This window comes from Orcinus orca, chromosome 3, assembly GCF_937001465.1.
Source record: "Orcinus orca chromosome 3, mOrcOrc1.1, whole genome shotgun sequence".
Lineage (NCBI taxonomy): Eukaryota > Metazoa > Chordata > Mammalia > Artiodactyla > Delphinidae > Orcinus > Orcinus orca.
This window is the reverse complement of record NC_064561.1, coordinates 132,481,847-132,493,212: the sequence shown is the minus strand read 5'-3', so window position 1 is coordinate 132,493,212 and position 11,366 is coordinate 132,481,847.

The window sequence follows — 11,366 nt, the reverse complement described above, 5'->3', positions numbered from 1 at the left end:
TTCATGGATTATGTCTTCGATGTCATATCTAAAAAGTCATCACCATACCCAAGGTCATATAGATTTTCTCCTATGTTCTAGTTTTATAGTTTTAAATTTTACATTTAGGTCTGTGATCCATTCTTAATGGCGTTAATTAAGTTAACGCCATTAAGAGTTAACTTGAGTTAATTTTTGTGAAGGGTATAAGGTCTGTGTCTAGACTCATTTTCTTTTTCTTTAAGATTCATTTTCTTGCATGTGGATGTCCAGTTGTTCTAGCACCATTTGCTGAGAAGACTATCTTTGCTCCATTCTTTTTCTTTTTTTAATGTACATCTTTAGCAAATTTGCTGAATATTCTTGAGAACTATTTTAAAAGCTATCAAAATGCTGCTTCCTCTCAAACTAAAATACAATTTCCCAACTGTCTTATCATTTTAGAACTTTAATCCCCTTATAAATTCTTTAATGCAAGAAGTTCCTCACTCTTAAAGTTGTCTTTTTTTGTTGCTCTTTAGCTTGAGTGTTAGTTTTTCTAGGAACAAAATACTCTGTTCAAAATACCTTTCCCTTAAAAATTTGAGGAGGTTTCTTAGTGTCAGTTAGCAACCAGTGTTTCTGCTGAGAAGTCTGATGTCATATTGATTTTTTGTGTGTGTGGTACGCGGGCCTCTCACTGTTGTGGCCTCTCCCGTTGTGGAGCACAGGCTCCGGACGCGTAGGCCCAGTGGCCATGGCCCACGGGCCCAGCCACTCCGCAGCACGTGGGATCTTCCCAGACCGGGGCACGAACCCGTGTCCCCTGCATCGGCAGGTGAACTCTCAACCACTGTGCCACCAGGGAAGCCCTGTGACGTTTCTTAATATTTTATTATTCTATGTGGAATATAAATGCAACCATCATAGGGAAAATAGCGTTCAAATTTTTGTCCTGTAATTCTTGGAAAGAGATAGTTCTTTTATGTGGTTCAGGGCTGGAGGTAGAGGGCTTTCTAAAACAGGCTGCTTGGAGAATTAACCTTATGTCAGTAACACCTTTATAAGTTCCAGACATTTTAAGGGAAGAGAGATCATTAGAGAAGGAAAGTGGTCATGCTTCTCAACTCTGTAGTCTGGGAACCAGTCAAAGGAATAATAATGTTGCAGCCAGAGTAATCAGAGCAGATATGGCTAATAGGTTTCAACTTGAGTTGAAATAAATGATTGATAGGGGCTGCCTGGAGCACAGCTGTGTTGGAAAAGATTTTGAGGCCACATCTGGGTTCACAGGACAAAGTGTGATTAATGATGTCTGCCAAGGTTGTGAGAGGAGGTGGTGGTGGTAGCCATGCCATGTATTTTTAATCCCTGAATAAGAATCTTCCAATGAATAGAACTATTCATCCATGAGGTTGCCAGATTGCAGTTGGAAGATTATGGGCATATTCTGACAGCATGGAGATAAGATGCTAATGCTATTTGGACTGATTTTATTCAACTTGTAGTCAGTATGATTTCCTGACACTCCAGAGCTAGTAAGTTGGAGAATAAAATATGTCATATCTGTATGCCTACTGCTTGGTTCAAACTCAAGCCAGGATCATAATGCTTCCCAGTGCAGACACAAACAGCATGTTACACAGAAAAACGGGGTATTAGGCTATTCAAATGATCGTTCTAATAATAAACTTTCTGTGTCCCAGAAGGCAGGGTTGGATTCTTTTTCACTTGCTTTATTTAATGCTTTGTTCAGTCAGCATAGAAATATATAAAGAAGAGAGTGATATTTACCCACAATATTTCCAGAGATAAATATTGCTAATAATTTGGTTGAGAAGCTTCTAGACTCTTTTCTATGTATATGTTTAAGTTTAATGGGATCATACCATGCATACTATGCTTAGCCTAAATTTTTCATTTGATGAAGTCTAGACCTCTTTCTAAGTTAACAATAAAGATGACTGCATTTTAGTATCTAATGGGTCAATAATATTTTATGGTGTGTATGTACCATCATTTATTTCATCGTACTTCATAGATTGTTTCTCATAGTTTGGTATTACAGCAACACCTTGATAAATAACCTTGTGCATAAGGATTTGTTTACTGATTATTTCCTTAGAGTAATTTTTTAGAAGAATATTTGCTGGGACAAATTTATAAATTTTTATTTTCATTTTAAGAGTTTTGATAATGTCTTCCAAAAGGTGTTAACAATATACTTCCTAAATCTTAAAGAGAGTGACATGGAAAGCACAATAAATGGTTAGGATCACTGCTCTGAGTGAAGAGCCTGAAGTACTCCGTACCCACCCGCTCACACAGTCTCTTTTCCTAACTGATAATATTATGTATCTTGACTGTAGAGACCATTATAATTCAAAACTGCAGCATCCAATTTAGAAGTAGGCACTTGGGGCCTATGGAGTGGAGCCAGATATGATCACAGGGGGTTGCTTTATTCTACAGACCAAATGCTCCATGGCTCCAGCTGTCCCGACACTCCTGAGCTCTTGGGAGGGACCAAGCTTTTTTTTTTTTTTTTTTTTTTTTGCAGTACACGGGCCTCTCACTGTTGTGACCTCTCCCGTTGTGGGGCACAGGCTCCGGACGCGCAGGCTCAGCGGCCATGGCTCACGGGCCTAGCCGCTCCGCGGCATGTGGGATCTTCCCGGACCGGCACGAACCCGTGTCCCCTGCATCGGCAGGCGGACTCTCAACCACTGCGCCACCAGGGGAGCCCGAAGCATTCTTTCCTGTACTTCCTAGAACATGCTGGGCTCGTGTGGACAGATTATGCAGGCCCTCAGTTGCATTGTGCTTATTCATCTCTGCGGTTACCTGCAGGCCTAGAGAGTTTGGGAGGCTGGGAAATAGAGGGCTGGTGAAGTCTGGAGGAGGACGAGGCTGCAGTTCCCCAGATGAGGGGCAAGGCAGAGTGCCTCTCCTCAGTGAACGTGATGAGTTTTGAGTTAGTGACCTCCTTCAGGGAAGACTCAACCTTTAATGGCTCAGGGCAGTGCTCTTTTACCTAAATGCCCTTTCTCTATTCACCATGAGACTCTTCTCTCTCATCCTTTACCATCGTTTTCTTTGTCCTTGAAGTACTTTTTGACCTTCAAAATATCCCCTTTGTCATTTGTGGCACTTGAACAAGTGTTCGGTGTTGTGTGTATAAATACTGGAATAAATAAATCACAGTTAATATTATCATAAATTGTAGTCAATAGTATCTATAAAAAGTAGGAAACTAAACTTCAAGTAATCTATACCTACACATTTTAGGGGGAAGAGTTATCTTTTTTTAATTTTCAAGTAATAGCATGAGTATTTAATGATTCCAGCTTCAAAGGTTTCATTCTTCCTATAATTTTTGTTGTTGCATTTTAAAAATTGGTAACCAGAGCAACTAGGACAACTACCTCTGCACATTGGAATGCACAGTGAGCCAGAAGGCATGATGGGAGACTGTTAGCTCATCCAGTTCGCAGGGCGAGTTTCCAAACACACCCAGTCTGAGTAGGTGGCATGAGCAGTCATTATCAGTGATAACTGAGTTTAGTTTCAGACCTAGAAAATCCTAGTGGCAAACACACACACACACACACACACACACACACACAATCTCCCATGAGACTAGAAAAAAGTACAATTTTCATATGCCATTTGTTTTTTAAAATGATGTTAATAGTAGAATTTTTTTTCTTTTCTTACAAAAAGAAAAAGACTTCAAGGGTAGGAAAAAAACTCCAAATGATGGAGAAGTTAGAAATGTACTGAAATTTAGTTCTGGAGATTTTTCACTCAGTTTTGCATTGGGAATTCGTAAACTTTTTTTCTTTGTTTACAAAAGTAATACATGTATGCCTATTGCAGAAAATGTATGTATAAAAGTTTGAAAAGGAGAATAACAATAACTTACATTCCTATCGTCTAGATACCACTCAAATACAAGCAGTTTTGTTTCTTCTTCAGTATATATACATATATATATGACTATATACACACATAATATCTCCTCTTTATCTTCTGAGTTTGGATCAGATTTTATACATATTTTTGTATCTTGTTTTCTTTATGGAAAATTTTATCATGACAATTTCCTCAAATTATTTAATATTTACTTAGCAACTATTTTTTAAGTGCTTACAATGTGTCAGGTATTTTTCCAGGCACTTGGGATATATCTAATTAAAAAATAGACATGGCCCTTGCCCTCTTGGAGTTTGTAGTCGAATGAGAAGACATGCAATTAAAAAGCAACTATAATGGAATGAGGTAGTAGCATAACGTGGAATAGAAAATATGGGAGTAGCACCTATCTGGTAAGACTTTCTAGAAGTGAGCAGATAGCTAAAGGATTAGTAGTGGCTAGCCTATAAATATGATTGCTTTAATGGCTTCATAATATTTCACAGTATAAACATGCCCCAATTTAACTAGTCTCTTATTATTGGGCAGGTAGGGTGTATCTGATTCCTTGCCATTATAAACACTACTGTAATGAAAAAGCTTATATTTAAATCTTTGTTAACATTGCTGATACTTGTATCAGATTCCTAGAAATTAAACTACTAGGTGAAAGAAAACAAACCTCTTGATATGTCTTAATACATACTGCTGAATTGCTTTCAAGAAAGGTTACACTTCTCTACACCCACACCTGAAGACATGATGGTACCCATGAAGCTATTCTCTTGCTGCTACTGAATATTATCATATAATAAAAAACACCAAATCTATAGGCAAACAATATATTTAACTGTGGTTTAATTGATCTTTCTTTAATTATCAGAGAGACTAAATATTCTTTTTCACATGTATTGGTCTTTTGGGTTCTTCTTTAGTGTAATTATCTCTTTATGCCTTTTACCTAATTTTCTATTGGAGGTTAAGGAGTTTTTTTTTGTGGGTTGATTTTTGAGAGCTATTTTTATACTAGGGATTATTTGATGCGTGTGTGTATGTTGTGTGTGTGTGTCTGTGTGGTTTTAGGAATGATTTGCCCTCCAAAAGTATCACGTTACTTGGATCATTTGGAGGTATGGTTTCCTGTCATCATACCCCGCTACGAACAAGAATGGAAGGTTATTGAACGAGCATGGGTGCTGAGCAATGTTGGTAAAAGGGTAAGCAGTCAGGCCATAATCTTGCTTTAGATTCTCCTGTTCCAAATGAATCAGCGTGGGAAGCCCTCTGAAAAGAATGTCAGAAGTCTCGTGCTGGACAAATATGAAGGCAGGTAGGGATTTAAGATGAAGTGACCCTTTATTTACTGATTCACTTAGGTCCATTTCCTAACTACACAAAGTCAGGAAAAGAAAATGCTCACCTGAGAGTAGCACCCATCTCCAATGGAGGACAGGTCGTGGGTGTTAAGCCCCAGGGCCAAGTCTGTAGGTCTCTCTTATCAATCCTGGAGATGAAGTTTGGGAAAGTATCTCACCTGGGAGAAGCCATTGTGGGGCTTAAGAAAGAAGTGGATGTTTAGTCAGTCATCAAAATATCACAAGCCTAGAAGCTTCAGCCTAGGGACCAAGGAACATATATGGGGAATTCTTCATCTACCATATTGTCCAAGAGAGATTTTGCTTTAAAGCCTGGATCAGAGAGCCTAATTTGATTGGCCTTGTGAGTTTTAGAAAAGAACTAGAAATCTGTAGGAGTGCTGTTAAGTTTTTATCTGTGACTTAGCCCTAACCTAAGAATAACTCTAACCCAGAAAATCACCTTCTGCTTCAATTGTTGGCCCTATACTTGAAATTTTAAAATTCCTTATTACCAAGCTATAAATTGATTTGATTCCTTTTTCAATAAATAGGAACAACACTATCTATATAGAGTTTGGTATTGTGCTATTTAACTTGACATCATTTTCCAATTTCATTAAATATCTTCAAAACTATGTCTTTTAATGATTGTGTAGTTTTCCACTAAATAGGCATATCACATTAAATTGACCAATTTCTAAATTATCTACTATTTTAAAAACTAATTAACTCTGTAATGAACACCTGTATACATAACTCTTTTTTATGCATTTCTTATTATCTTCTTAGGGTGAAAATTAGAATTGGGCCAGCCTGGGGAATTTTATCCCAAACATTTATATTTTAAAATGGATATCACACTGTACATATTGATTTCCACCCAGATTTTTCACTTAGCAGATTGTGAGCATTATTCCATATCATTAAATATTCATTGAAAACATGATTTTTCTTTAGTGGCCATATGATAATTCCGTTTTATGATAATTTAATTTTTAAAAAATGTATCATCATTTATCACTTTTTAGCCATTCTCTATTATTAAATAATCCAGTTATTTCTACTTTTGTCGTGTTATAAATATTGTTACTGTGAACATCTTTGTATATACATTTTATTTAATTACAAAAACAGAATAGAATAATGAACGTTCTCATCCTATTATCCAGCATCAACAACTATCAACAGATCCCAATCTTGTTTTGCTTATAACCTCCAAATCCCCATTCCCCAGAGGATTATTTTAAAGCAAATAGCCCAGAACATTTTTGTCTTATAAGGCACAATAGGAAAATGATCGTATGAGGCAGATAACATTTCATGGTCTTTTTGTTGAACATATCTGACGTTTTTAATTCAGTAATTTACTAGAGAAAGTGTTAGAAGACTCACCAGAAGTAGAAAAGAACATTGTTGAAAATGTGGTTCTCAAATAAACACACCGTTCTTAATTTTAAGTAAATTAATTAAAATTAAGTAAAATTTAGGTTATGCCTGATTGTCTGAGGACAAGGAGTCATCACTGGTACTTTCCAGCCAAAGACTGTCTGAAATAGAGGAAGTAAGTGTGCTTTCTAGATAAACAAACATCACCTCTAATCTCCACAAATTGTAAAGATAGAAAATGTTGAAAGTAACTAGAAGACGTATTTACTTTATAAATGATATACCATTTTCTGTAACTTCATTTTGTGCTTTTAGCACTGAAGCTAGAAAGGAAAAGAGTGAAGGAATGGTTCATATGAGGAGACGGATTTTTCAGGGTGATCCTCTAAAGTCAGTAAAGAGGCCTTTTAGAGTGTGGTGTGCCACATACCCACCCACTGTGAGCCATGGGAGGGATACCACGGCGATAAACACATCCCTAAAATATTTAAGTATGTCATAGATCAGGTGTCAGCCGCAGACGTTCCCCCTTTTGGTAAGTCAGCTGAATCTTCCCTGCACAGAACATTGTCAGCCACTTCCTCATGCACACACTCCAGTGTCCTCCAAGAAGCCCCATCCTTAGCTTTTGTTAGTCAACAAATACGTATTAATAATTCACAGGGGAGGTAGTAGGCACTGCTTGTAAATTGCTTCACTCACCATAATAGTACAACAAAAATATTTTTTCCAACCGTAGGACCAACATTTCCTTAGTTCCGGTTTTGAAATCATCTATATGCTTCCTCCTTTTCCCTCACTGACTTTAAACACTTCGATCTCTCTTTGAAGCAGTCTGATTCAGCTTTTTTCTTCCCTTGTTTTCTTTAGTAGCATTTTGTTTTCTTATTATTTTCTCCCACCATTCTTTTATTTTCAATAACTTTATTTGCCCAACTTTGCCATATTTGTAGTTCGCTACCTAAGATTTGATTGGCTCTTACCTCCTCTCTGTCTTCTCTTCCTTGTGAAAAAACAAAACAAAAACACTGTCAAGGGCATGTATTCACCCTTAAAATTATTGCCTTGCTTTTCTGCTAGAGGAAAGTTAGCCCAACTAGGGTGACATTATTTTATATCTCTTTTTTAAAAATCCAAGGCTCTAACTAGAAAAGGTAACTTTGATAAGCTTTGCTTTGTAAACCTAGCCCATTTTGAAAGCAGTTTTACATATGAAGTCATGATTCAGGATTGATTACTAGATGAAAGATGTTTCCTCAGTAGAGAGGGTTGGCAAGGTGGTAATATGGAGAACTTTCTCTTAGTCTAGGGAAGAGGTTTTTTAGGGCATTTATGCCGTAATTGCTGATATACTACACGTCTCTCTCTATTTCTCTCTCAATTTCTGCTAAGATTTCTGGAAAAAGAAGAGAAAAAGAACAAGGATATGCTCTAAGAAGAAGACAGTTAGAATTTGTTGGAAATTGCTTTAACAGTACCCTGGAAAAATCAGCAGATACAGGAATATTCCTTAATCAGAAATAGTCAAGGTCTGTCAGTTGGGGAAAGTGGTCCAGAAATTTGAGGTTTGAATTTTGGGAAGGTAAAGGGTGTGTTAATTCAATTTAAACTCAGAATAAACCCAGGGTTAAATTAAGCAATGATTAACAATAAAGATTATGAGAAAGGAGGATGTAGTTTTATATTTATTTAATCTTATACTTCTTTAAATTACATCCTAATTATGTGTCCCATTTAAACAGCAATTATGTAGTGATATTAATAAGTATTTGTGCTTTTCTGATTTAATAAAGAATTTTACTTTCATGTAAAGAATGATAATTACAGGGGAAAACACACTAATCGTCATTTCTCATTTAATAATGCCTATGGGACATCATTTTTGGCGACAGCAAAGCCATAACCACCAACAACACTATGATGGTTGATACTATTTATAGTTTAAATGTTTATAGTTTAAGTCCTAGTAATGGAATAGGGTCCTTTAAAGATTGACCTTGGAAACCCAAATTTACAAAAAGATAGCAAACGTTAGGCCAACTCAGTTGCCTTTCTCATAACACATAACCATCAGCAAATATTTAAAATTATATAACTTGATTATTTGCTATGTACATAACCAATAGAATTGGATAATACTTTAAAAATATTATCTGATGGGGCATCCCTGGTGGCGCAGTGGTTGGGAGTCCGCCTGCAGATGCGGGGGTCGCAGGTTCATGCCCCGGTCCAGGAGGATCCCGCATGCCGCGGAGCGGCTGGGCCCGTGAGCCGTGGCCGCTGGGCCTGCGCGTCCGGAGCCTGTGCTCCGCGGCGGGAGGGGCGGGAGGGGCCGCAGCAGTGGGAGGCCCGCGTACCGCAAAATAAATAAATAAATAAATAAATTATCTGATGTAATTTTTTTTTCCTGGAAAAATCTTAGTTGTCCTGTTTTCTCCCTATTGTATCAATGGCATTTATTGGTCAAGAAATGGTGAATGATACAGTCTAGAATAAAGCAATGTTCACTTTCAAGAAGGTTATTAAAGTACAGAGCAGAGACAGTAGTCTGAAAGCCTAAAACATTTTTGATTTTCAAGAGATCTTAAGGCTCTTAAGAGAGAATAGGTTTGGGGAGAGATTTTGAAAACTTGGCTTCATGTATGAAATTCTTTGATCTGAATTGGTATTGAGTAAGAAATATACAACAGTATTTTTTCTTTCTGGTATAATAAGAAATATATAACAAGACATAATAAGAAATATATAACAGTGTTTTTTCTTTTTAGTATAAAATTAGAGAATTTCTACCATGAACTCTTGGGAAGCTCCATGTCCACTGTGGTTCTTGGGTGGTAGAGGAGGAATGACTGAGGGAGATGTCTAGGGTTCCCAGGATTCTGGCCACCATAGTGGAGGGTAAGGTATGTAGCAAGGAGGGAGTGACTAGCAGACCTGAGAGAGAACAGAGATGATTCAGGTTGTGTAGGTCAACAACTGCAGGCCACGATGGGGCCTCAGATGTTAGCAGTGGACACAATGAAGACACAGGTTGATGCTCAAGATCTGGAGGAATGAGCTCCACCCAAGCAGAATTCAGCACATGCAGTGGACGCTAATGGGAAACACATTCCCTGCCAGAACCATACAACAGCACCCCTGGGAAGCCATGTAATATTGGATTTGAGCATGTACTTAAAAAAAAAAAAAAAAAAAGGAATGTGTTTTAAAATAGAAAGAACTACATTACATGAACGATGGCAAGATTAAATCTGCCATCAGCAGGAATGGGAACCAGATAGTTCCTTTCAGTTAACAAAAAATAATTTTCATTTTACATATCTGAGTCTTGTAACTATGTGAAATTTGCAACATAAGCAATCACTATCCGCAAAGAACTGCAAGCTTTAGAGAGATCTTAGTTTTCAAATAATTGCCCTAGACCACAATTAAATGGATGTCAGAGATATTCTGATTGTCTACATCAACATTATGCTTTTTGGGCCTGATGTATCTGGCCCCCACATCACTAGGCACAGTTGATTCCCCCCTGATCCTTGAAACAGCCACTGACCTTGAACTGACCAAGGCAGTTCCCTTGCCTTTTCTCTGATCCTTCTTTTCCTTTGGAGGACACTCTTCCTTTGCCTTAGGCTTCTTGCCTAGGCTCCCTGCCCCTCCCACCCCAGTTTCTGGGGAATCTCATCCCTGCTCATGGTTTTCACTATCAGCAAGTGCTGATGACTCCCAGATCTAACTCTGCAGCCCACTTCTCTTTACAGAACCTCAGATTTACATACTCAGTTATCTGCAGGATAATTCTGCATTGATATCCCACAGCCTATAAAACTCAGCATTTTCAAATTCATCTCTTTGTGTCACACTGCCCTGCACAAAATAGATGCTCAGATATTTATTGTAGACACAATATAATTGCCTGTTTTTTCATCTTTCTCCATCAGACTATAAATATCTATGAGCAGGAATTCGTGTCTTCCTCAAAATCTGCTGCTTCCCCAGCATCTAACACAGGGTCTATATGACTTAGCAGATGCTTCAATTAATACTGCTGGAATGATGAGAATAGAGAATAATTGCTTTGGAATTTAAAAGAGAGTTGATTCTAGGGAGGTCAGGGGGGGAATTTGTGGGAATGTTCTAATTACTGCTGTTGCTTAACAAATTACCCCCCAAAATTAGTAGCTTAAAATAATTGTTTATTTTGCTCCTGATTTGGGGTCGGGAATTCGAGCAGGCTTTGGTGGAACAATTCTTTCCTAGGGCGTTGACTGAGGCAGTCATCTGAAGGTTCTATGAGCTGGATATCCAAGATGTCTCCTTCCTTGATGGGCAGTTATGCTAGAGCTCAGCTGGGCTGTAGACCGGAGTATCTAGATGTGGTCTCTCCATTGTGGTAGTCTCAGAGTATGTGAACTTTTTACTTGGTTCCTGGTTGCCCCCAGAGCAAGCATTCCAAGACAAGCAGGTGGAAGGTACATGACCATTTCTGGCAGAGTCTTGGAAATTATGCAGCATCCCCTCTGCTGCATTCCATTGGTTAAAAGAGAATCCCTAAAGGTCAACCTACATTTAAAGAAGGGGACCTAGACCCCACCTCTCAGTGGGAGAAGTATCAAAGAATTGGAGGACATGTTTTACAATTGCCACCAAAGGGTCTGGATTTTAGTTGAGTTTAGGCAAATACATAGAATTTGAGTAGTTGTAAAACTTGAATGGGTGGCAAGAAGGGCTAAATAGGCTCCTAGGTGC